We start from the raw sequence: 27565 nt of genomic DNA, 5'->3' as shown, positions 1-27565 counted from the left end.
ACTTGTTTAGTCTCACAGCTCTGCTGCTTCACAACCCTATTTCCCAGCTAACCTCTCTGTATATGCGCTCAACGACAAATAATACCGTCTTTTCCTAAGCTAAGCAATGTAATTGATATTATGTTAACAAACCTTAAATAACTCATTGAAATGACATTAACTTTCAGAGCAGATACAATTATACCAAATCTCAAAGGGAACAAAAATTTATACTGCATGAGAAGAGGGTGCTGATTGGTTGACAAGTATTTGCTGATTGTTAGAGGCGTTGCTATGGGAATGCAACAGGGAAGAGTTAACTGCCAAGCTTTTGTCTTATTTCAAACAACCAAGTCAACTCTGATTGCTCCAGGCATTTCCCTGATTTGGGGGAAAAAGAAACACACAATAGAAAAAAAAAATTGGGCTGCTTACTACCGACAGTTTTCAAGTGACACAGAGACAGGGAAAGAAAGGGACAAGTTTAATGTGCGTCAAATAGTTAAACAGGGATTTTTTAGGTTCTTGAGAAGAGAAAAGTATTAGGCTACTGGGATAATAGTTAACTGCAGAGTCAGTTATATGACTCATTGTCGTGATCAGTTCGGTGGTGTTGCTACTGAAACAGTGAGTATAAAGTGCAATTATTTTGGGTGAGATAAGTCTTGGTTGAGAAGGATCAAGTGAATGCTCAAGAATTCACCAGAAGAAAACGGTTTACATGTGTACCAGCCCCAAGAAAGAAGCCTTTGTGAAAAACCCGTGGTAACTCTTCACTGGTTTATCTATCTGTAAAGATATTGCTTAGCAAAGGAATATTGTGAAATTGAATCACCTTCTTTTGTTTGTATTGAGATCTTTCTGACTGTTTTGTCCGGTTAATGTAGTTTGTTTTAATTGTTTTAATAAATATTTTGTTCTTTGTGTTCAAAATTCATGAGCAGAAACATGTGAATTTCTTCAGCAACTTTTCTCACATCCTACACATCTTGGGTTCTATCAAGCCAGGTTTCATTCTGGGAACTGAATTATCCAGTTTTACCATCAGCCGGGATCATAACAGTTGTTACTGTAATTCTTAGCACAATCGGGATTGGTCAGTAAGTATTGTCCTGCTGTGAAACCACATCCAATGTTGGACACTATGTTCTGAGCTTTTCAAGCAGGATCTTGGTGAGTATGCTCAGTATTTTGCCTGTTGTGAAGAGCTGAAGGCCTAAGCTGTTTGGTATGATCCAACAGCCATTGGGGCATATGGCCACAGACCTCACATCACACTGACACTGAAATTCATATACAACATTAGTTATTTGTCTTGTTGGCAGAACATAGTTTTAGTCTTGGCAGCAGCATCCTGTTCGTGGAGAATGCCACTCGTGTTGCTACGGCATAGCAGCATTGTGAAACGGGTAGCTTTATTAGTTGTTCACGTTTCTGAGATACCTTAACCATTCCCGTGTTATCTGAGGTAGACTGGACACTTTTCAGAAAATAAAGTGGTGGGCTTAGGCCCATTGATGAGTTTGTGTGATATACAGTGAGCAATTACTTGATCGAGGGAGCCATTATTCCGCAGGATAGGTTTGAAGTGTCTGATTTTGGCATCATGTTGCATGATTAGCAAATGGCCTGGTCCCTACCTATCAGTTTGCCGACAAGACTTATCTTATACCGTATGGATCTGTAGGAATCCCAACAGTGGTGCTGGGCTAGCAGTAGGCAGTAGTAGAGAACGCATTGGCAGATTTCTCAAGTAGTACATTGAGGAAAGGGGGCTCGTTTGACTGGTCAATTTCAATGAGGATAGAGCAAATTGGAGCCCATTAAGTTGTCACAGGATTTTTTTTACATGTAGCTGCAGATGCAGATATAGAAAATGTGTAACTAATGTATCAGAGATGAGAAAGGGTAGGATGTTAGGGGTCATTTCATTGATGACACGTTTCTCGTGGAAATTGGAAAAGATGTTTACAAGAGCTCGGCCTAGGTGGTATCCCACGGCAACATCATCTCTTTGGGCATACATGGTGTCATTAAAACTGAAATCAACTCCATGAGTTGCTGAGTTCATATGTTCAATGAATACAAATTCAGATAATGGCAGTGAGACCAGATCATCATGAAATAATGACGTGGTTCAAATGTGAATGGCTTCCTTGAGTGGCACCTTAATCAAGAGGCTAGCAATGTCAAACAAGCAACAAGCACATGCACACGCCATTGCTATTGATATGCAAGTCCTGTATGGGCTTCACAAAGGAGAAGGAACCCTTCACTGTGTATGTGGAAAACTCGCTCAGAACTGTTTGTAGCAACTCACTCAGCCATTTTGCCAATTCATGTTGTCAAGAATCAGTCAGAGATGAGATAGGATGTAAAGGGAAATCACTTTTCTGTGTCTTTGGTAACCCATGCATACGTGGACACAGTAAACCATGAGGGCAAATCCTACCCAATACTCCACCAGGCAGTTCATTACTCCACACTCTCATTCCGCAATTGGACAACACTTAATAAACAATCCCAATTGTGCTAAGAATTACAATTGCAATGTTAACTAGGGCGCACAGTTTATAACATAATGGGTCCCCTATTTATGATGGAGATGAGGAGTAATTTATTTTCAGAGGATGGTTAGTATTTGAATTATATTCCCAAGAGAGCGGTGGAGGCTGAATCATTAAATATATTCAAGGCTGAGTTAGATTCCATGAGGGAGTCAAGGGTTGTGGGAAACAGGCAGGAAAATGGAGTTGAGGCCACAATCAGATCAGCCATCATCGTGTTGAATGTAATAGGCTCGAAGGGCTGAATGGCCTACTGCTGCTCCAATCTCTAACGTTCTTTGTACTGTAACCTCTGTCCCTATTTTGATTATTTTTTCACATTCGGTTTAAAATCACTTTTCTGTCGTTTGTTTTTGCTTTCGGGTGGCAGCTGCTCCTCATTTTTCCATTCACACCTCTTTTCGACACATCTCTGCATTGTTACGTGTTCCTTTACCTCTCCCTTTTGCCTTGCAGCACCAATTCTTTCGTCATTTAATCTTTCCTGCCGTGTAGAACTTCAGCCATCTCCTCTGCCTCCACAGCCTCCCTTTCATTGACTGCACATTTCTTGGTAATAGTCTTCAGTGTTACCCGCTTTTTTTTTCATACACTCCCTCTGCTGTTCGAGTTTCCTTTTTGAGCTCTCCTCTGTACTTTCTGTATTCTGCTTGGTTCTCTAATTTATTATGAATCTGTCATTTATCATTAGCCTGTTTTCGGATTTCCCACAAAGCACAGAATGTGTAGTCAACAGCTCTCAGCTTTCCCAAAATTACACTGAAATGAGCTGCCTGTTCAATTAAAGTTGTCGTTATTTAGAATGTTCCGCTCCGTCCGGCTTGTATCTTTGCTGTTGTTTCTCGGTTTAATTTACACAGCAGCTCATTCCCCCCCCCTGCACCTAATTCCCACTTTCAACAAATCCACATTATAACCTCTTCACTCTGCAATTTACTTTTTCTGTGTTTGAGCTCGCAGGTCAATCGAGTTATTGGATGTAATTTAATTGTCCCACTTAACTTACCTGAAAGTAACGTTTGTGTTTGAATTATCAACGCATTTGTACTGTAATTATAATTCATATGGATTCCATCTATCAACAAACTGGAAGTTTTCAAGTAAAAATCTAGAGATAATTGAGTTGATCTGCAAAGATCTGTCTATTCCACTCAGTTCAATAAACCCTGTCAGAATACTTTATCCAGGCAACATCTCTACTTGGTCAACTGATGCTGCACTGAAGTCTCAGCTTTTACACATTCATCTTCACGGGAGTTGATCCAGTTTTGATGTCAACTTGTTTGCTGGTGTCAATTTACTCAGGTTCTTCGCCTGATTTCTCTCCTGTCCAATGAAGCTCTCTGAGCGGAGTTCTCAATAATAACTTCACTTTTCCTCACAGGATTTCTAACTAAATGGTTTTTTGAACTATTTTATTAAAGGATTTAGTTTTGTGCATGTCTCCCTACCTGTCCTCATGGTCATGCAGAAGGTGTTACTGCTGTGTTGTCAAGCAGATGACAGATTTATTTGACACGTTATTGGGATAGTATTTTGGGTTTCAATCAAGTCACAAACCTGGTGGTGATGCATTGTGGCCTCATCTGTCACGTGACCTGCCAGGGGATGACCTCATAATTGCCCCAGTCCTGTAGCTGTGGATTGGGCGATTTGTTAAACATTTTCAGCTGGGCTGATTTGGTCGCATTTGGCTTTGAAACATAAGCGTATGTCCCCAAAACCCGTGCCAGAACTTGTGTGTAACAAGGAAGTTTGACACTCCAGTACTGTATTGAAGGAGGGCTGCAGTATTGTAGGTGCTGTCCTCAAATAATGATGATAAACCAAGGTCCTGCCCAACCTCTTATTTTATCCTAAGTGACCCCATGGCGCCGTGCCGAAGACACACGAGCGGTGGAGTTATGCCCCCGAGCTCTCAATCATCAGCCCAAAGCATGTTGACATTGTTGTTTGTGGGTGTTTCCTGTGCAGAAATTAGCTGCCCCTTTCTGACAGAAGGTGCCTCTTCCTTTTCCCTGAATCAGTTTCATTTTCCAGAAAACATGAAATCTTACTTAAAACTCAACTCAGGTTGGATTCAAAATGACAAGAAATCCATCAGCAATAAAGGGTACAGGCGTTAATTGATCGGAGTGTGTGAGGGACTGTTATGACGTGGCAGATGATGTGTACCAGGTGGACCAAATCCACGAGGGATGCTTGGTCGTGTTATCTCAAGGGTTTTGCAATTTGTATTCATTACGAGATGCATGCACTGAATTCAGGAGCAATAGGTCTGACAGGACATTTAGAAATTTTAAAAATGAAATTAATATGTTTATTAAAAGTAAAAGATGTCAAGCACATACATAAGACTACAAATAGTACCATATTAACTCCTCAAGTTACCCATTAACCTGACCCCCCAGTTACACTCCTTTTAAGGTCTGAAATAGATTTTAGAATTAAAGCAGGCTCAGCAAGTTAATACAATACCCTGGACAGTGGAATGCCTTATGGCTTTTCTCCAACTCCCGTTTAGTTAGACAGCAGTCTTACATAAAAATGCTGGAGGCTTCATTAAGGCCATTTCACACACTCCTGTTAGGTTTTAAATGGCCTTTTCCAACATAACCTTTCATTCTCCTTTATGTATGTTTCTCTCTTTTTAATATGTAAATTCTAAAGTCCCTTATGTCGTTGAAATTGTATCTTGGTCACAATATAAAAAAAACTTCCATGTCGCCACTATTTCCAGTAACCTTTGGGAAAAATAAACATATTCCTTAGCCTTGCTTATCTGGCTAGTTGTAAACTGACTGAGATCCCTTTGAAATCCAAATATCCCTTCCTTTATCCAAAAATGCAAATTCCCTTCACACCTTACATGCTAACCCAGCTTCCATGTTTACTCATTCGCATGTCAAGCACCTAACTTCTTTGGATGAGTTTAAAATATCAGCCTACTTGACTTCAAATGTAATTACATAACAGACGGAAAGACCCAACTATACTTACCCCATAAAATTATTTCACAATAAGCCATTAAAATATTATGAAAACTATAATACTTTCATGACAAGAAGTAATTCTTTCTGTGTAAAATATTGATTTCAGTAAGTAAATATCCTCGGTGTACCACTTCTGTGTAATCCTGACCAATAACTGCTGGCAGGTTTTTGAAGCGATGAAAAATTGCCTAGCGCTATTGTAGAAGGTGCTGCCCTGACCAACATTCCTGACTCAGTAACACCACCAGAAACAGCTGCACACAAAGAACTTACTGAAGGGCCAAAGTTTAATATAGAAAACCAAACCTCTCCCGGGCTTCATAAAGTAACACATCGATCTTCAGAAAACCTTCTTCATCAACTTCAATATCTGATCATTGAGAAACAGGTATCTCCTTCCGCTTGGCTTCATTATGTGTGGAAATTGGAATTTTCTTGTTTCACAGCTCATGAAAGTACAGGGGAGCAGTTTGAACAGCATTTCCTGTATTTCAATGAGGAATTGTCACCTGATTTTTTTTTTAAATCACAGAAAATGCTTGTAACACGGAGCAGTTTTGTTCATCACAGGATTAATACACCCAGTACTTTGTATTCTATTAGCCTTAGGCAATATTTTTACCTTCCTGTCCACTAGCTTCTAATGATGTCTGTACATCTCTCTCGGCTCCTAAACAGTTTCAAGCATCTCACCACAAAAATAAACAACCTTTTCTATATATTATAGGTTTAATTAGATGACCCTTCATTTTAAACGTCATTTGCTAAAACTTGCTCACTCACTGAACTTACCAAGAAAATGTCAAACTAAATGTTTTCTGCAAGGACAATGTTATTTTTTTCCTACTCCATCACCATTAACTTTTCCAGTTGCTCTTTCAGCCACTGTAAATCCAGAGAATGAAAGAGAAGGAAAAGTCCTGCTCCCTTCCCTGAAAACTATTTGTTCATCAATCCAATAAAATCTGGGGAAAGGACTGTAATAGCTCAGTATCAATTTTGATTAAGTCTGAAAATTTCGAATTAAAAAAAATTCATTCCAGGGATGTGAGCTTCGCTGGTTTGGACAGCATTTATTGCCCATCCGTAACTGCCCTTCAGAATGTGGTGGTGACCTGGCTGCTTGAACCGCTGCAGTCCTTGTGGTGTAGGTACGCCCACAGTACTAGCAGGAAGGGGGTCCCAGGGTTTTTACAATCGACAATGAAGGAACGGCGGTATAATTCCAAGTCAAGGTGGTGTGTGACTTGGAGGTGAATTTCCAGGTGATGGTGTTCCCATCTATCTGCTGACCATGCCCTTCTACATGATAGTGGTCGAGGGTGTGGAAGGTGCTGCCGAAGGAGCCTTGGTGAGTTTCTGCATTGCACCTTGTAAATGGTACACGCTGCTGCTACTGTGTGTCGGCGGCGGAGGGAGTGAATGTTTGTGGAATTGGTCTCTATCATGCGAGTTGCTTTGTCTTGGACAGTGTCCAGCTTCTTGAGTGTTGTGGGAGCTGCACTTATCCAGGAAAGTGGTAAGTGTTCCATCACACTCCTGATTTGTGCCTTGTAAATGGTGGACAGGGTTTGGGCAGTCAGGAGGTGAGTTACTCGCCTCACGATTCCGAGCCTCTGACCTTGTATTATAGCCATTATGGCTATTCCAGTTCAGTTTCTGGTCAATGGTAACCCCCAGGATGTTGATAGTGGGGGATTCAGTTATGGTAATGCCATTGAACATCAAGACAATGTTTGGATTCCCACTTTTTGGAGATGATTATTGCCTGACACTTGTGTGACTCGAATGATACTTGTCACTTGTCATCTCCAGTGAGACATTGACAAGCATCCAATTCCAGGCCTTTTTTATGCAAAACCTACCCAAACAGGAAGAAGCAATTAACTAAAAATATCCAATAACTTGATTCAAACCCACGTGTGAAAAGCACAACTGTTTCACTTTCCCTCCCCTCAGCACCGATCTCAGCTTTAAGTCATGGTCTCATATCTTTTTTTTTCCAGCCGTGAAGAGTTGGCAAGAAGGTTCTGAAATTGCAGCCAGGTGTGCAATGTTGGAAATGCGGTTACTGTAAACAAAACTAAAAATCTATCACGTCAAGTCAGGAACTGTTTGGAATGGAACAGTGACATTTGGTGACGAATTATTTTTTTTTTATCTATTCATTTGTTTTCAAACGTTCCATCAATGGGAAAAAATATTGTTCAATGAATATAAGAAACAAAGACCTGGCCTGATCTTAAATACTTGGACTGATCTTAAATACCTGTACTAAAACTCCCCTTAACATTCTCTCTGATAAGAGCATCTCCAGTTTTTATTTTTCAGTCCACCCACATACCGAATCCTTCACCACTGATCCCATTCCAGTAAATATCCACTGCACGCTCTCCAAGGTCTTTGTGTTCTTCCTAAAGGTTTTCCCGAGCCCTCACCAAGATCTTATATTCCACATTACAACGTGATACCCCTCAAATTCTTGAATCCCATCTATCCGCATTATTTTTATAAACTAAGCTAATGATTCCTTATAGATGAGAGCTTCCTTAAACATTAGTCTCCATAAAGATGTGGGAAAATGGCCTTATGATCTCCAACGAATAAGCCCTAATGAAATTCTCCAATCAGCCCATGAACAGCCCGCCCTCTTCATTCCACTTATTGTTATTTTTATTTCACAATCCTACTTCTTCAGCACAAATGCTTCGCTCCTCTCCTTTAAACCCTCTGCAATAGAAGTGCCCACTTCCTCCATCGACAATTTGAAAATTACTTATTTAACATGTAACCCATGTTAAAGAAGAGGTACTAGAAGGTCTGGCTGTGCTTAATGTTGATAAGTCAGTGGGACCAAATGGAATGCATCTGATAATGTTGAGGGTTGTATTAGTGGAAATTGTGAAAATACTGGGCTGAACATTCTGAATTTGATTTTTTTTTTACAGTTACAAACCACTTTGTTACTCCAGGATGCAGAAGTGAATAAAAGTGAACAGATTCTGACATCCCTCAACTCCATTTTATTTTAAATGGAGCAACTTGTCCTCATTGTAAGCGTGTTGCTCTAAGAATGAGGGCACCACGTCCTGGGAACACAGCAGCAATCCCGCCAAGGTCTGATCTGCAACCTTGAACCTCAGTGAAATGTTAACACCCTCCCCTCCGAATCTGATCGCCACCTCAAGCCCAACATTCAGCGTGGGTGGGCAAACAAAACAACCTCCTGCCCCGCCGTCCTCTAGCACAGACTGAACACCAGAGGTGAGGTGAGAGTGACAGCCCTTGACATCAAGGCAGCATTTGACTGTGTGGTATTATGGGGCCCCAGCAAAACTGGAGACAATGGGAATCGTGGGGCGGGGTGGGCGAGGCGTGGGGCTGGTTGTGAGCCGGGGGGAGGCGGGGCTGGCGGTGGGCCGGTGGGCGGAGCTCTCTATTGGTTGGAGTCAGACCCAGCACAAAGAAAGATGATTGTGGTTGTGGAGATCAATTATCTCAGTTCCAGGACATCACTGCGGGAGTTCCAAAGTGTGGTGTCCTAGGCACAACCTTCTTCAGCTGCTTCATCAATGACCTTCCTTCCAGCAGAATTGGGAATGTTCGCTGATGATCGCACAATGTCCAGCACCATTTTCAACACCTCCGATACTGAAGCAGCCCATGTCCAAATCATCACACACCCTCTGTCCAGAAGACTCAGGACTGCAAAGAACTCTAAGAAACCTCCTCTCAGATTCCTCGTCTACAATATTCCCTAACGCTACAATGTATCGAGGTAATTTAAGCTCCTCGCCATAAAGCCGAGGATATTGTCTGCTTCATGAACAATTCTTTCAGCCTGCACTGCCTCCTTTAATGATTTAAGCAGATGTACATCATTTCCCGCTGTTCCGGCACCGTCTTTGGAATTGTAAACTTTATTTTGTCTTTTCTCCCCGTGTTCTTCCGACCAAAATAAATCACTTCACACTTCTTTGCAAAAAAATTCAGCCACCACTTATCGGCCCTGGTTTCCAACCTATGTCTCTTTGAAGGAAATTGTTATTACTTTCGAACTTCTATAGCTCTGTTCACAGCCACAGGACGTCCAAAACACTTCAGAGGCAATGAGTGCTTTCGAAATGTCGTCATTGTTCAAATGTGGGAAATTGCTGACCTTTTGAAGCTTTTGCTCTGCAGTGTCAGAAATTCCCTTCAGTCGAATGGCAAATGCGACCTCTATATGTCTGGCTCTGTGGCGCAACGGATAGCGCGTTGGACTTCTAGCTGCTCTCGATTAAGAGATTCAAAGGTTGTGGGTTCAAGTCCCACCAGAGTCGATTTTTAGATAAAGGTTTGAAGCAAATCAGCAACTGGATCATCCATGTTCTCAGTTGCCGTCACCAACCTCCTTCTGTACAGGTAAATCCAGTCACTCTCCACTTTCCAATCTGAACCACTAAACAGAAGAAAATTCGCCACCTAACAGTGAAACAGGTGGCAAATGGAGTAGAGCCGCTTCACCGTTACAAGGATACAGAATTGGCTGAGTGGCAGGAAACAGAGGTTGGTGGTAAATGGATGTTTTTCGGCCTGGCGGAAGGGTTGGGACCTTTGCTGTTCCTGATAAATATCAATGACCGAGACCTTTGTGCCCAGGACAAAATTTCAACGTTTGCGGAAGATACAAAGCTTGGAAGCATTGTGGAGAGTGTGGAGGATAGTGTAGGACTTCAAATGGACTTGGACCTGTTGGTGGAAATGGGGAGACAGGTGGAAGATGAAGTTCAATGGAGAGAGGTTTGGTTGGTAGAACATGGAGAGACAATATAAAATGAAGGATACAACTCTAAGGGAGGTGGAGAAGCAATGAGACTTGGATGTTTATGTACATAAATTATTGAAGGTGGCAGAGGTTGAGAGAGTTTTTCATCAACCATACAATATCCTGGGCTTTACTGATAAAGGGATAGAGTGCAAGAGTAAGAGGCTATGTTGAATTTGTATAATTCATGAGTTCGGCCTCAACAAGAGTATTGTGTCCGGGTCTGGGTGCCACTCTTTAGGGAGGATGTGGAGGTGCTGGAGAGATTGCAGGAAACATTCACGTGAATGGTTCCAGGGACGAGGAGCTTCAGTTATGAGGATATGTTGGAGAAGATAGGGCTGTTTCCCTCACAGAAAATCAGGTTAAGAGGAGATTTGATAGAGGTGTTCAAAATCATTAGAAGTCTGGACAGAGTAGATAGGGAGAAATTCTTTTCACTCGTGATAGGATCGAAAATTATATTTGATTAGTAAAAAAAAGCGAACTGCTTTCAGAAGTGTTTTTTTAAATTATTATTTTGAAGCGCGTGATTAGGGCCTGGAATGCACTGTCTAAGAGTGTGATGGAGGCAGGGTCAACTGAATCATTCAAAAGGGAATTATAATGTTATCTGAAAATGAAGAATGTGTAAGGTTACGGGGAGAAGGTGGGGGAATGCTTCAAGAGTTGTTCATTCGGAGAGTCTGTGAAGACATGATGGGCCAAATGTCCTCTTTCTGTGCCGTAACAATGCAGTTTTTCGGTGATATATAGCCAACGAGCATCAGTGACATGCAGCATAACACTACTCCCCATAACTGCTCCGTCATCTTTCCAAACTGTTTCTGACAGACAGCTCGGAACAAGAATGTTGTGAGTCTACACCCCTGAACATCAAGGCCAACATGATTATCACAGCTGGAATGAACAGTTCCTGTTGCAGCTTTAGATCAGACATTGGATTATCACATGCGCTCTGTCAGACTGCATGTTCCTTCAGTCAGGTTTCCAATTGGACACTTGGAATGAGCGGCTGTGTGAAAATTAATGGTTCAGGGGTAGAATTCACTTTTGCCAGACTGGATTCTCAGTTCCATTCCCAGACATTTCCCTTTCTCTTTCTGAATCCAAACTTGGTCCCTTATTCATTTACGCTTTTCATTGTTTCATCGGCGGCCACGTTTCTATCTGTCTGAGCCTTTCGCTCTGCAATTCCTTCTAGAAACGTCCCCAATTGTCAACCCCCACCCCACCCAGCTTAAGACCCTCTTAAATTACACCCCTTTGACCAAGGTTTTGTTCAGCTGCCCAAATTTATGACTCAGTGTCGAATGTTGCTTGACTGAGCTCCTTTGAAGAGCTTTGGGAAGTTTTATTCAATTGTGGTGCTGTTTTTGAAATTGTTCAAATTTGGATAAATTAAGTTTCGGAATCAATTTTGTTAAAATTTTCCTCGAATTTTCTCCAATTGTTTCACGTTGCGAAACTTCTGCCATGAGGTGGTCACATGATGACCAGTTTGATAGAGTAAATCAGGAGAAACTGTTCCCACTGACGGAAGGGCCGCTAACCAGAGGGCACAGTTTGACGCTGATTGGGAAATGAGTCAGGAGAGGGATGAGGAGAATATATTTTACACAGAGCATTGTTGTGAAATGGAAGCTTTCTGGACGGGTGGTGAAAGCAGATTCAATAATAACTTTCAAAATACATTTGGAGAAGTATCTGAAAGGAAAAACAATACAGGAATATGGGGAAAGAGCTTGGATGTGGGAGTAATTATATCGCTCAACCAAACACCCAGCACAGGCGGAATGAGCTCTGTCTGTCCTGTATCATTCCATGATTCATGGATAGAAATCAGTCCCACATCCTGTGGGGCATGAAGGCTGTGAGAAGCTGGCATGAGAATTGATCCTGTGGGCGCGGAATGGAAACGGTAAAATATTTCTTCTTTCAGGGAATCGAAACTGATTTGCCGGTATGACTATGTCTGTTTAAATGTGGTTTGTTACCAGTTCCAGATTATTGAATTTAACGGGTTGTGTTATCAGGCAAGGAGCTTACTATGATATAAAAACAGGAAATGCTGGAAACACTCAGCAGCAACTGTATATGGAAAACGGATTAATGTTTCAAGTTAATGATACTCCAGCAGAACTGAGGAAAGAGAGAAATGTAATAGGTTTTGAACAAGTGAAAGAGCCGGGGGCTGGGAAGAGGTTGAAGAAAAGCGCAGGTCTGTGATGGTGTAGGTGCCCGGAGAGATGAAATTACAAAAAAAAACTATCACGGGGCAAAAGCCAAAGGGAACAGACACAGAAACAAACGATTGGCCCAGATGAGGTGTGAATGGCTGGATAGCAGCCGTTCAATTGCAAAGAGAAAGAATAGAGAATGAGGGAAAAGATGAAATAGCAAAAAACACATGAAACAAGATGGAAATAGAGTTTATAATCTAAAAATATTGAACTCTGTGTGAGTCCTGAAACCTGTAGGATGCCGAATTGAAAGATGACCATGTTCTTCCTCGGGCTTACGTTAATCTTCATTGGAACGGTGCAGCAGACCAAGGGCAGAAAGGTCAGAGTGGGAGCAAGGTGGCGAATTGAAATTACGAGTGACAGGAAAGTCGGAGTCAGGCTTGCGGACTGAAAGGAAGTGTTGTCAAAGCGGTCACTCAGTCTGTGGGGCCTCATCAAGTAGCGGAGGCCATATTGTGAACACCAAATACATTATCTTAAATTGAAAGCAGGACAAGTGCATCACTGCTGCACTTGGAAGGAGTGTGTGGGGCCTTGAATGTTGAGAATGGAAGAGGTAAAAGAAGAGATTCAATTCATGCAGTTTCCTGGGATTGTGCCCTAGAAAAGGGAAGGTGTACTGTCGCCGAGTGAATGGTCGCTTTAGAATGGTGATTGTGGAGGAGAAGGAAGGGTGTTTTTGGTGGTCATATCATGCTGGCTATGGTGGAAATGTCGGAGGATAATGTGTCGAATATGGAAACGGGCGGGCTGGACGGTGAAAACAAGCGCCACTGAATCAACTCCGCTCAACTTACACAGGACACAATAATCCGCATTTCCCGGTCAGCAACAATTACCACTTCACACAAAGATGTTGCCTCCCCGATGTTCCTGCACATTTCTCCAAGGATCTTGCCTTCCTGATGTCAGAGAAATGTACAGCACCGCCCCCATCTAACTCCCCCATCTAAACCCTGTGGCAGAGTCATGGAATGAAAGGACGTGGCATTAGCATTAGCTGCCTTATTCTGGTAGTTTAAATATCGAGTCATTGACTGTGGGTGAGCGAATCTATGACTGACTGGGTGAGTGGATGAGGCAGCATCTGGTGGACTGTGTACAGAAAGGATATAATTGCATTACAGCAGGTCAGAGAAGATTCAGTCGACTGGTTCCTGGAATGTAAGGGTTTTCCTATGAGGAAAGGTTGAGGAGGTTGGGCCGATACCCACTGGAGTTTAGAAGAATGGGAGGTGATCTTATTGAAAGATATAAAATCCTGAGGGGACTTGACAGGGTGGCTGCTGAGACTATGTTTCCTTTTGTGGGGGACTCTACAATCAGGTGACTCAGTTTAAAAATATCGGGCTCTCCCATTTCAGACTGACAGAAGGTAATTTGTTTTTTTCTCTCTCTCCCTCAGTGGGAAATTAATCTGTGGATTTCTCTTCCCCAGAGAGCAGTGGAGGCTGGGTCATTGAAAATGTTCAAGGTTGAGTTGGAGATATTTTTGACAAAGGAATGAGTAAAGAATTATGGGGGGCAGACAGGGAAGTGGAGTTGAGGCCACATTCAGATCAGCCATGTTGGAGCAGCTTCGAGGGGCTGAATGGCCTCTTGCTGCTCCTGATTTTCGTGTTCTTGTTCTTGTGTGTCTCTCTCGGCACTGCTGTCCCTGTCCTGCTCACCGACTCGCTTGCCGGACTGCTCGGCGCCTCAGTAACTCCCGCTCTCCGGCCTGCTCCCTACCCCTCACCGCTTCACTTGCTGTTCTGCTTGTCACCATCTCCTCAGTTCTTATGGTGAGATGGGCGGCGACAGGGGTCAGGAGGGAGGTGCAGAGTGGGAGGTGAGCGGCTTGGTAGTCGGGTAGCGAGCAGTGCGGCATAAGGGTTGGCGTGTAACGCAGCGAGCGAGGCGGCGAGGGTCTGGGGTCTGTGCACCTGGCAATCGGGAGCAGGGGAGTGAGTGGGAGGCAGTATGTGGGCGACGGTCAACGGCTGGACAACGAGGATGACAGCGGTGGGAGGAACGGCGCACGCACCGGCAGACTGAGTGGGTGCCGAGTTCCTGTTCCAGCTCGGTGTCAGGAGTTACAGTGTAAAACTGATCACAATTCTAGCATTGCTGAGTTCTGACGAAATGTCATCGACCTGAAACGTGAACACCCTTTCACTGTCCACGCTGCTGCCTGCCATGAGGTGTAATTCTTAATTGTTTTCTGTTGTTATGACAGAAACCCAAAAGAGGGTTGACGCACGCTGGAGGACAATGAATACACATAGCGGTTATCTCGCTTACTTGTGGAAGGCTCGTTGGTCTAGAGGTATGATACGTACTTCGGGATTTTCTTTAAATGATCATGCGAGAGATCTCGGTTTCAAATCCCAGACGAGTTCTCGTGTGTCGCCACTTAAAATCCAAATTTCTTTGCGAGTGAAAAGACGTGTTTTAGTTAAACCGGGGCGAGGTTTCAAAACCTGAGAAGTCATTACAGCGAAATTGTCACTCCAAAACACGTGGAGTAAATGAAGGAACTGTTGCTCATGTAATTGGACGGTTAATTTATCCTAATAAGAGAAGTTTAAGAGTTAATTTATCCCAAGAAGAGAATGAGTGCAACTGAAGCTTGAGTTTTCTTACCGTCTCCATGGATACTGCCTGGCCTATGGTATTTTTCTTCAAAGGTCTCTTTTACCTATAGCACTCTGAACGAATGGCTGATCTGTTTTGGGTGCCAATGAAAGTGTAGATTGGCTGAGTTATATACATGCAGTTACATTATTGGTCTCGCGGTGTGATTCTCGCTATGGGACGTTTCATAAGTGAGAATATGAGCAGTCGCTGTTTCAAATCTCAAGCGAACTCTCACGTGTTGTTATTTGTCGTGTAAGTCATTCAGTGCATTGCCGAAAACTCATCGCAGTCCAGGTGGAACGGTTTGCTTATACTAGCGAAATGAGCCCACTATTGCAGAGAATCCTTCAACGAAACACGCATGAAGGAAATTAAGACAATTTGAAAAAAAAACAATCGCACTGTGATGTTACCCGAACACACCAATGACACAAACCCATTTTCTGGATGAATGCATTCGACTGTCATATTCTTTGAGAGAATTGCAGTCTTCACTAAGAGAATTATAACCTTTTCTGAGAGAACTGTAATCGTCTCTGAGAGAATTGTAAATTTCACTGATAGAATTGTAGCCTTCACTGAGAGAATTGTAATCTTCTCTGAGAGAATTATAATCTTCACTGAGAGAATTATAATCTTCACTGAGAGAATTATAATCTTCACTGAGAGAATTCTAATCTTCACTGAAAGAAGTATAATCTTCTCTGGGAGAATTGTAATCGTCCCTGAGAGGATTGTAACCCTCTCTGAGAGAATTGAAATATTCTCTGAGAGAACTGTAATCGTCTCTGAGAGAATTGTTTCCTTCTCTGAGAGAATTGTTTCCTTCACTGAGATAATTGTAATCTTCTCTGAGAGAATTGTAATCTTCACTGACAGAATTGTAATCTTCTCTGAGAGAACTGTAATCGTCTCTGAGAGAATTGTAATTTTCCCTTTGAGAGATTTGTAACCTTCTCTGAGGGAATTGTAATCTTCTCTGAGAGTATTGTAATATTCTCTGATGGAACTGTAACTTCTCTGAGACTGCCAGATCTGGTAGCCCCATAGCTTGATTTTGATGTGATCATGTTTTGTTTGTATCCTAGGAGTTGCACTGAGCAGTAAGTAAACAATTTCACCTCTATCGATATTTTGGTGTAAAGGTAATAAACAATTTCAGGAGAAGGTATTCCATAGGCTGTGTATGCTTAAAGTTGATTAGGACCAGACACAGGCGAGATAAATCGAGAATACTGAGGGAGGAGAGCAGGAATTGCAGGGACGCTAGCCACAATTTTCCAATATTCCTTGGACTCGGGGTGGTGACAGCGGATTGGAGAATTTCTATTGTTGCATCCTTGTTCAAACAAATGTGTAAGCATAAGCCCAGAAACTACAGGGCAGTCAGTTTAACCTGGGTGGTGAGCTACCTTTCAGAAAAGAAAATTCCTGACAACATGAAAATTACCTCGGGAAAATGCACATTAATAAGTAAAAGCAGCATGGATTATGTTATGGTCCCAGCTGAGATTACTCCTGGACAATCCTAAACCCAGAGTGGAGCCCAGCTTGATAGATCCTAACTTTTATTTGTTTGTTTAAATACGTGGAAAGTAGCTACTGAACAGAGTCACAGGAGTCAGTTCATCATTTTTTAACAAAAAATAAATAAAACATTTATTCAAAGAGAAAAAATGAACTATGTTCCAAAACTATTTCACCCACAACTATACATTTACAGGTGTACACAGATTTGTAAGGATAACGTAGGTTACAAAAGCTATCTTATACTTTCATTTCCACACTAATTACACAGTCCATGTATCAATAGGCACCCTGTGGTCAGGCACGCCAGACTCTGAAACCAAGTGACAGATGCCAACTTAACCAGATGCTATGGATCTCTCCTCAACTCCCTCCAGATGCTTGTCAAACCGTGAGTCAACCAGCTTCACTGCACTCGGTCCTTCACACGAGGATTTCCAATCTCTGCTCTCCACCTTGGAATCTTTTCCCAAACCAATGCTTTCACTCTGACGTGTTCCGCAAGAGTTCAGCTCCAGTGTTTAGAACTGTCCTTGCAATGTTCCTCCCCCTCCTGGGTCACCACATGCATACAAGCTGTCTTCCACGCTCTCTTTCTCATTGACTCAGCTGTGAACAGTACACTGCTGCTTCACCTGCCCATGGCAAAGATTTAAAGACCTTCCGTTGTCTCTTTGGGCCTTCTTTCCCCTTGCCAGTTGTTCTCGCTTTAAATCTGTTTCCTGCAGTTTTTGACTCTTTAACTCTTAAACTTGGAGCCTTTCGCTCTGCCCCTCACTCTTAAATTCATTAACAGGACATTATCCAGGTTCCCATCCTTCCTTTGACCAGAAGGTCTGCTTTGGACTTCCACTTCTTCCACTCCCCTTTTGGGATTTTGGGGTTTTTCTTTAGCTTGGGACTAACTATCTGCCCCCTTTTCCTGTCTCTCTTGGCAGCAACTTTCAAAAGCCAACTGAGGTCCGCAACCTCCAAGTGAAAACTGCTGTTTCTCTCCTTGTGTGTGTGTCTGTGGGAGGGACCTGCTTCTCCGTCTCCCTGTTGCTAGGCAACAGCCCGAATTGATGTGTTTGCTTCACTTCTTAAGTCCTAAACCTCATTAGAAATGCAAACACCTTTTTAAAATGTAAATAAAACTCAATTTGACCTTTCTTAACACACATACAGAAAAACAGATCAAACTTAAACTTTAAAGCCAAAACTCGTTCCTAACAACTACAAATACCAATACAACGTACTTAAACCGCTCTATTTCCTAACAATTTGATAAGAACAAATCGTGTTACTTAACTTTGGTTAGTTTTTTTGATGCAACAACAAAGAGTTTTGATGAGGGTGAAGCCGTTGATGTAATTTACATGGACTTGCAAAAGGCATTTGATAAAGTGCCGGACAAAAGACTTCTGAGGTAAGATAGAATTCATTGAATAGAAGGGATAGTAGCAGCACAGATACAAAATGAGCTGAGTGACGGTAACCAAAGATTTGTGGTGAACTGTTGCATTTTGGACTGGAGAAAGTTATCTTGTAGAGCTCCCCAGGTCTCTCGGGAACTTGCAGGATATGGGGATCTGGCGGAAAAATAGAGTTGAGGCCCAAGGTCAACCATGATAGCGTTGAATGGCAGAGTAGGCGCGATGGGCCGTGTGGTCTACTCCTGCTCCTATTTCTTGTGCTGTTGTGTCCAGTCTTAGGGCCCTTGCTTTTCCTGTTATTTATTAATCACCCAGATCTTGTTGCAAGCTCACAATTCCAAAATTTGCCGATGGTACAAAAGTTAGAAGCATTGCCAACTGTGACGTAGACAGAGTAGAACTCCAAAAGTATCTAGAAATGTTGATGGAATGGGCGGACAATTACCAGATGAAATTCATTGCAGAGTAACCTGGTGTCCTTCGTTTTGGGAGGAAGAACAGAGAGAGACAACACGAAATAAAGGTTACTGTTCTAAAGGGATTGTGGGAACAGTGGGATGTGGGCGTCTATGTTCATAAATCATTTATCGTTACAGGACAGGTTGAGAGAATAGCCAGTAAAACGTAGAACGTCACTGGCTTCATCAATATGGCATAGAGTAAAAAAACAATAAGTTATGTAAAGCCTGTAGAAAACACTGCTTCGACCTCACCTGGAGCAGTGTATCTAATTCTTCACCACAATTTAGCAAGGTTGTGAAGGCATTAGTGAGATTGCAGAAATGATTCACAAGACAGATTCCAGGCATGAAGAACTTCATTCACATTGAATGATTGTAGATGTTGGGAATGTGTTTCATGAAACGAGGAAGTTTGAGAGGAGATTTGATAGAGGTATTCAAAATCACGAGTGGTCTGGACAGAGTAAATACGAGTTAATTGATCCATTGATGGAATGATCCAGAACAAGAGGACACAGATTTAAGTTAATTTACAAAATAAGCAATTACAGCATAAGGATTTTTTTTTCATACAGCATGTGTTTTGGATGCGGAATGCACTGCCTGAGAGTGTAGTGGAGGCAGGGGCGATTGAAGTTTTCAAAAGGTAATTGGATCTTGATCTGAAAATTAGAATGTGCAGTGTTAGAGGGAAAAGGCTGTGGAGTTCAGTAGGTGAGCTGCTCGTTCAGAGGATCAGCAGAGTCCAGACGGGCCGAGTGTTCTCATTATGTGCTGTATCATGATTTCAGCATGATTGGTGATTCAGAAGTAGAATTCTTATTTATCATCACAGAAACCTGGGTTCGATTGCAGTGAATGCATAACTCAATGTCTTCAATAATATTTCAAGGAGCAAATTTCCGATACAGATAAATAGCCATTTTCTCACTGATCCATCATATATTTGATGAATACAAATCTATCAAACTGAGATTTAAAATTAAAGTGCTGTTTCCCGAAGGGATCTCTGAAATTCCAGGACCCTTTGCTGAGAGAGATGTTTCCTAATTTCACTCTGGAAGCGTCATGTTTTTTTGACGGCGCCCCAACGCCCCCACACCCCTCCCCCCTCCCCCAATTCCGAAATTCGCAGAAGTTTCTCTCTCTGACACTATCGTCTTAACATGTCGGAAACATCGATAAAATTGCTCATTAATTCGGGAAGAGCGGCTTCCTTTGGTAATGGTTTATATGAAGGGGCTGTTCTGTGGTTTATTTTCTAGAATTTAGCAACGGTAGAGGGGAGGCCACGAAGCGACGTGTGTGAGCTGGCCGCGTGGCCTAATGGATAAGGCGTCTGACTTCGGTGTTGTTGGCTGAGGTTATCAGAAGATTGTAGGTTCGAGTCCTGCCGCGGTCGTTTTATGCAGAAATCTGTTTAACTTCCTGAAAACCGCGGTCTCACTCGTCAGCTGAAGTTTCTGCGTTTACTTCCAAACATTTCAGGGCTCTTTCTCACGCTCTCTGCTCTTGTTAATTTGTGCATTAATTTCTAACTCATCTTTGTATTTTGTGTAGTTCCTAACAGACCCACAATATCTGATTATTATCGTGAAGTTATTGATGTGTCCAACTGGAACAAAAATCTTTGCATCAATCGGTTTAATAAAATGCTTTGGGATAATTGCAATGTTCGCATGAATCTGAATTAGCTAAATCTGATGTCACTGGACTAACAATACAGAGGACCAGGTTAATCTCTGCGGGCACGGGTCTAAATCCCACCAGAGCAGATTTAAATTAAAATATTTCCTAAATTTGGAATTGAAACCTAGGCTCAGTAATGGCGGCTATGAAACTATCATCGATTGGACTAAAAACCCACCCGGTTCACCAATGCCCTTTACGGAAAAAAATCATCCGCCCTTCCCTTGCCTGCCCTACATGTGACTCCAGACACACAGTAATTTGCTTCACTCGTAACTTCAAGGATAATGTGAGATGTTCAACAAATGCTGGGCTTGCAAAAAGCGCCCATATTCCATGAAAAAATAAACAAGTGGTAAACAGACAGGACATGAATATCAGGATGTCTACCTTTTCTCTTGAAAAAGGAAGGCTGAGGGATGGTCTCATACGTGTCTTTAAAATTATGAAAGATTTTGGGAGGCTGAATGCAGCAATAATGGAGTAGAGAAGGGGCGATAAGCCTGTATCTCGCTTACAGACACAAGACAACGGCTGACGGGTCGAATACAACGTTATAATTACTTAACTATACATCGACGACTCATAAGAGTGTTGGATAAATTCCATCCGCAATGTCTCCGCGGTACTCTCCAGATTCCATGGGAGCGCTGCCGAACAAACCGGAGTGGCGTTCTTGAAGGCAGCTCATCAATCATTCAGGCCAAACTCCTGAAACATTAAGATAAAAACAAAAAGCTAAAAGCTACTGCGGATGCTGGAAATCCAAAACAAAAACAGAATTACCTGGAAAAACTCAGCAGGTCTGGCAGCATCGGCGGAGAAGAAATCAGTTAACGTTTCGAGCCTTCATGGCCCTTCGGCAGAACTGAAGCATAGTTAGAAGAAGGGAGAAATATAAATTGGTTTAAGGTGGGTGGTGGGGGCGGGGGGGGCGGGGGATAGAGAGAGAGAGAGAGACATCGAGGGTGTGGTGATTGTGGAGATGAGCAGATGATCAAAAGATGTCACAGACAAAAGGGTCAAAGAGGTGTTTTGTCTGAGAAAAGTGCTAATTAAGAATGGAAGACAGGATATTCAAAGTACAGCTCTAGTGGGGGTGGGGTGGAAAGGCTAACAAGGTTTTAGTTTTAGATTTAAAAATAATGGAAATAGGTGGGGAAAGAAGAATCTATATAAATTATTGAAAAAAAAAGCGGGGGGGGGGGGGGGAAGAAACAGGGTGGGGATGGGGGGAGGGGGAGTTTAAGATCTAAAGTTAGTGAATTCAATATTCAGCCCGGAAGGCTGTAAAGTGCCTAGTCGGAAGATGAGGTGCTGTTCCTCCAGTTTGCGTTGGGCTTCACTGGAACAATGCAGCAAGCCAAGGACAGACATGTGGGCAAGAGAACAGGGTGGAGTGTTAAAATGGCAAGCGACAGGGACGTTTGGGTCTTTCTTGCGGACAAACCGCAGGTGTTCCGCAAAACGGTCGCCCAGTTTGCGTTTGGTCTCTCCAATGTAGAGGAGACCGCATTGGGAGCAACGAATGCAGTAGACTAAGTTAGGGGAAAGGCAAGTGAAATGCTGCTTCACTTGAAAGGAGTGTTTGGACCCTTGGACGGTGAGGAGAGAGGAAGTGAAGGGGCAGGTGTTGCATCTTCTGCGTGGTCATGGGGAGGTACCATAAGTGGGGGTTGAGGAGTATGGGGTGATGGAGGAGTGGACCAGGGTGTCCCGGAGGTAACGATCCCTACGGAATGCCGTCAGGCGGGGTGAAGGTAAGATGTGTTTGGTGGGGGCATCATGCTGGAGTTGGCGGAAATGGCGGAGGATGATCCTTTGAATGCGGAGGCTGGTGGGGTGATAAGTGAGGACAAAGGGGACCCTATCATGTTTCTGGGAAGGAGGAGAAGGCGTGGGGGAGGATGCGCGGGATATGGGCCGGACACGGTTGAGGGCCCTGTCAACGACCGTGGATGGAAAACCCCGGTTAAGGAAGAAGGAGGACATGTCAGAGGAGCTGTTTTTGAAGGTAGCGTCATCAGAACATATGCGACGGAGGCGAAGTAACTGAGAGAATGGGATGGAGTCTTTACAAGAAGCGGGGTGTGAGGAGCTGTAGTCGAGGTAGCTGTGGGAGTCGGTAGGCTTGTAATGGATATTGGTGGACAGTCTATCATCAGAAATTGAGACAGAGAGGTCAAGGAAGGGAAGAGAAGTGTCAGAGATGGACCATGTGAAGATGATGGAGGGGTGGAGATTGGAAGCAAAATTAATAAATTTTTCCAGTATCCGACGAGAGCATGAAGCAGCACCGAAGTAATCATCGATGTACCGGAGAAAGAGTTGTGGGAGGGGGCCGGAGTAGGACTGGAACAAGGAATGTTCCACACACCCCATAAAGAGACAGGCATAGCTGGGGCCCATGCGGGTCATGCTCTCGTCGGGACCTGGAAAAATTTATTAATTTTGCTTCCAATCTCCACCCCTCCATCATCTTCACATGGTCCATCTCTGACACTTCTCTTCCCTTCCTTGACCTCTCTGTCTCAATTTCTGATGATAGACTGTCCACCAATATCCATTACAAGCCTACCGACTCCCACAGCTACCTCGACTACAGCTCCTCACACCCCGCTTCTTGTAAAGACTCCATCCCATTCTCTCAGTTCCTTCGCCTCCATCGCATCTGTTCTGATGACGCTACCTTCAAAAACAGCTCCTCTGACATGTCCTCCTTCTTCCTTAACCGAGGTTTTCCATCCACGGTCGTTGATAGGGCCCTCAACTGTGTCCGGCCCATATCCCACACATCCTCCCTCACGCCTTCTCCTCCTTCCCAGAAACATGATAGGGTCCCCTTTGTCCTCACTTATCACCCCGCCAGCCTCCGCATTCAAAGGATCATCCTCCGCCATTTCTGCCAACTCCAGCATGATGCCACCACCAAACACATCTTCCCTTCACCCCCCCCTGATGGCATTCCGTAGGGATCGTTCCCTCCGGGACACCCTGGTCCACTCCTCCATCACCCCCTACTCCTCAACCCCCACTTATGGCACCTCCCCATGCCCACGCAGAAGATGCAACACCTGCCCCTTCACTTCCTCTCTCCTCACCGTCCAAGGGCCCAAACACTCCTTTCAAGTGAAGCAGCATTTCACTTGCATTTCCCCTAACTTAGTCAACTGCATTCGTTGCTCCCAATGCGGTCTCCTCTACATTGGAGAGACCAAACGCAAACTGGGCGACCGTTTTGCGGAACACCTGCGGTCTGTCCGCAAGAAAGACCCAAACCTCCCTGTCGCTTGCCATTTTAACACTCCACCCTGTTCTCTTGCCCACATGTCTGTCCTTGGCTTGCTGCATTGTTCCAGTGAAGCCCAACGCAAACTGGAGGAACAGCACCTCATCTTCCGACTAGGCACTTTACAGCCTTCCGGGTTGAATATTGTATTCAACAACTTTAGATCTTAAACTCCCCCTCCCCCCATCCCCACCCCGTTTCTTCCCCCCCGCCCGCTTTTTTTTTCCAATAATTTATATAGATTCTTCTTTCCCCACCTATTTCCATTATTTTTAAATCTAAAACTAAAACCTTGTTAGCCTTTCCACCCCACCCCCACTAGAGCTGTACTTTGAATATACTGTCCTCCATTCTTAATTAGCACTTTTCTCAGACAAAACACCTCTTTGACCCTTTTGTCTGTGATATCTTTTGATCATCTGCTCATCTCCACAATCACCACACCCTCGATGTCTCTCTCTCTCTCTCTCTCTCCACCACCCCCCGCCCCCCCCAACCCACCTTAAACCAATTTATATTTCTCCCTTCTTCTAACTATGCTTCAGTTCTGCCGAAGGGCCATGAAGGCTCGAAACGTTAACTGATTTCTTCTCCGCCGATGCTGCCTGACCTGCTGAGTTTTTCCAGGTAATTCTGTTTTTGTCCTGAAACATTAACTTGGATGGACTGCACGCTGTGTCCGGATGGTCGAAAAGTGTCGCACCCTCCAGGTCCTGTTTTCTCAACTCTCTGATGGCCAACATTCCAGGGGAGGACAAAGAAAACTCCTTCAAACATTCTCTGAAATGTTCATTCAAGCGCTGCAGCATTCAAATTAATGACTGCGAGGAACTTGCTTCTCATCATTCAAAATGTCCAAAACTTATCCCACAAGCTGCAGCACACTCTGAGTCACAAGGTCTCAGTGATGAGGCAGAACGGCGGCTGAGGAGAAGTAACAGGAAGCAAATCCTGCACTCCGGATCTCACTACCTCTTGGGACATCCTGTCCCCATGTGTCCAAAGATCTGTGGACCGAGAATTGACCTGTTCACTCACATGAAGACCCATGGCAGAATCTCACGCCCTGAGTGGATGTCATCCTCGTATCGAGGAACAGACGCTAACTATTGCTTGTTACAAAATACATATAAGAAAAGTTCATCTCCATTCTCGTAGTATTTCGAAAACTGTCCCTTTCCAAATAATGTGAACAAGTTTTCTCGATTGTCTCTGATTTGTCAACTTCACTATATCAGAATGTGCTGCCATCTACTGGCCGCAACAGAGCGGTAGAAATTCACATTGTCGGTGTCGCGGGAACAGGTCAATGTGAGGAATTTGTGATGTGATGTGATGGGGCAGACATAGAAATGCAAATATGAAATACAATTTAGAAAAGATAATTAATTAATGTATTCCCAATGAATCGGCAGCAGATACAGGCCACTATCGCCTGGAACAACTGAGACGATTAGATGAACTACATTTATAGGAAGCCGAGATAAGTATAGGAGGAAGAATGAATTTCAGGGATAAACAGATAATGTTACATGAAGTATTCTAGGTGGGGGATCTTGTCGGGCAGTTTACCTGTTAGAACAAATGGCCCACTTTTAGTGAGGTATATTCTGGGTTGAATGAAACCAGATTTGCAAAGTGTCTCAGGGACTGACAGACACGTAATGAATCCCACACTCAAACTGCGAGCAAAAGACAGTGAGATCCAGACTGAATCATAAAATCAGGCCTGGCATCAGTGACTGACTGATACACATTGAATCGCACACTCTGACGGTGTACAAGAGACCGAGCGATACAGAATGAATCATACACACAGGCACATCATCAGAAACTGACAGATCCCCGATAAATCCCGAAAACAAATCCTGTCCCACGGACAAAGCGATAAAGAATTAATCAGCGGAGACCGACAGATGGAGAATGAATTCCACACTCAAATCCTGTTCCAGCGACAAAGTGATGCAGAGAGAACCTCACACCCGTACAAGTGGAAAAGTTACAGCAGAAAAGGAGACCATTCGGCTTTTTGTCTGTCCTGAGATTCTTCAACAGGAACTCAGCTATCCCAATCCCCTGCTCTCTCTCTACAATGCCATGTAAACGTTTCTCTTCAGGCAGTTGTCCAGTTCCACTATGAAAGCACCGATTTTAACCTGTCTCTACCACCTACCCCAGACAGTACATTCCCGATCCTTACCACTCACCATGGAAGATTAATCCTCATGTCCCCATTGATTGGATTAAAACCGGTGCCTTGCACAAAGAGAAGCTGTTTCTCACTGTCTAATCTGTCTCAATCTGTCGCGGCCTCGTCGTCCCGTGTTCCCGACCGTCAGGCATGGTTTCTCAGTCTGACCCCATCCCTGCAACATCGGAAAACTTCTTGGCCTACCCCTGCTCCTTGTTCGCATGTTCCATCAAAGTACTCGATAAATCGGGATGAAGAACTTCCTGAAAGAAGCAGTCATTGGTTTAAAAGAAGGGACTGAGTGGTGATTTAATTTCTGTAACTATGCAGCTTCTGGAGGGAGCCCAAGAGTCAAAGTGTGGAGTGTGGAAGAAGTGAAACTGTTAGAAGGCCAGCGATAGTGGGAAAAAATGTCGGATTGACAAAGGGGCGATGAATTAAAGGACAAAGGCAATTTTAATTGTAGCGATAAGGGCTTAAAAAAAAAGGTCTTGTTGGTGTAAAGGTAAGAAAGCAGAATGTGATAATAGGAAACACGTGTAGCATTGTGTGAAAGAACAACATGCAACAGGTAACAGGGGACTCTTTGGGGGATGGGGTGGGGTTGGGGTCGGTGGTGAGGAATAAAATGTTAGAAAATGAGATAGAAGGGGGTAAAAAGCGGATTAAGCTGTGGATAATTGAATAAAAATAAAACTAAGTGGATTAAAATTTTAAAAATAATTTAGAAAAAAAGGGGACTAAAAAGGGGGTGCAGATAGAGGAGTGAGTTCCTGATCTGAAGCTGTTGAACTCAAGATAAGTCCGGAAGACTGTAAACTGCCTAATCGCAAGATGAGTTGCTGTTCCTCCAGTTTGCGTTGGGCTTCACTGAAAAATTGCAGCAGGCCAAGGAGGGACATGTGGGCATGAGAGCAGGACGGTGTATTGAAATGGCAAATGAGAGACATGTCTGGGTCCAGCTTGCAGACAGGCCAAAGGTGTTCCGCAAAGTGGTCACACAGTCTGGGTTTGATGTCCCAGTGTAGAGGAGGCCACATTGGAAGCAGCGAATGCAGTCGACCAAATTGGAAGAGGTGCAAGTGAAGCCCTGCTACACCTGGAAGGAGTGTTCTGCCCTTTGACGGTGAGGAGGGAGGAGGTAAAGGGGCAATTGTTGTATCTTCTTCGATTGCATGGGAAGGTGCCATGGGAAGGGGATGAGGTGATGGCAGTGATGGAGGAGTGAACCAGGTTGTCCTGGTGGGAACAGTCCCTCTGGGATGCTGACGGGTTGGAGGTGGTGGTCGGTGAGGATGAGGGCAAGGTGGTGGTATCATGATTGAGTTGGATGAAATGGCGGAGGATGATCCTTTGAATATGGAGGTTGGTGGGGTGGAAAGTGAGGACAAGGGGGACCCTATCGTGGTTCTGCGAGGAAGGGGAAAGTGTGAGGGCTAGATGCGCAGGAGATGGGCGGGATATGGTTGAGGGCACTGCCAAACACAGTGGGTGGGAAACCTGGGTTAAGGAAGAAGGAAGTCATGTCAGAAGCGCCATTTTGGAATGTTGCCTCATCGGGACACATGCGAAGGCGCTGAAGGAACTGAGAAAATGGGATGGAGCCTTTACAGGAAGCGGGGTGTGAGGAGCTGTAGTCGAGGTAGCTGTGGGAGTCGGTGAGCTGGATTTGAATACTGGTGGACAGTCTATTACCAGAAATGGAGACAGAGAGGTCAAGGTAGGGAAGGGAAGTGTTGGAGATGGAGGATGTGAAGGTGATGGAGGGGTGGAAATTGGAAG

The 27565-nt window shown here is 43.7% G+C and overlaps 1 long non-coding RNA gene and 2 other non-coding genes across 3 annotated transcripts in view; 2 read left to right on the top strand and 1 right to left on the bottom strand.

Annotated features, from left to right (window-relative positions):
• LOC144670421 (uncharacterized) overlaps nucleotides 1-27565 on the bottom strand; it is a 918626-nt gene that overhangs the window by 829786 nt on the left and 61275 nt on the right. The gene's annotated exons all lie outside the window — the stretch shown is intronic.
• trnar-ucu (transfer RNA arginine (anticodon UCU)) lies at nucleotides 9771-9861 on the top strand. The gene is given in 2 exon segments: nucleotides 9771-9807; nucleotides 9826-9861. It is a non-coding gene; the product is annotated as a tRNA-Arg (tRNA).
• Nucleotides 19927-20016, top strand: trnar-ucg (transfer RNA arginine (anticodon UCG)). The gene is given in 2 exon segments: nucleotides 19927-19963; nucleotides 19981-20016. It is a non-coding gene; the product is annotated as a tRNA-Arg (tRNA).

Source organism: Cetorhinus maximus, chromosome 31, assembly GCF_964194155.1.
Source record: "Cetorhinus maximus chromosome 31, sCetMax3.hap1.1, whole genome shotgun sequence".
NCBI classification, from domain to species: domain Eukaryota; kingdom Metazoa; phylum Chordata; class Chondrichthyes; order Lamniformes; family Cetorhinidae; genus Cetorhinus; species Cetorhinus maximus.
The sequence above is the reverse complement of the archived record's forward strand: the minus strand, read 5'-3'. Positions and strand labels throughout refer to the sequence as shown.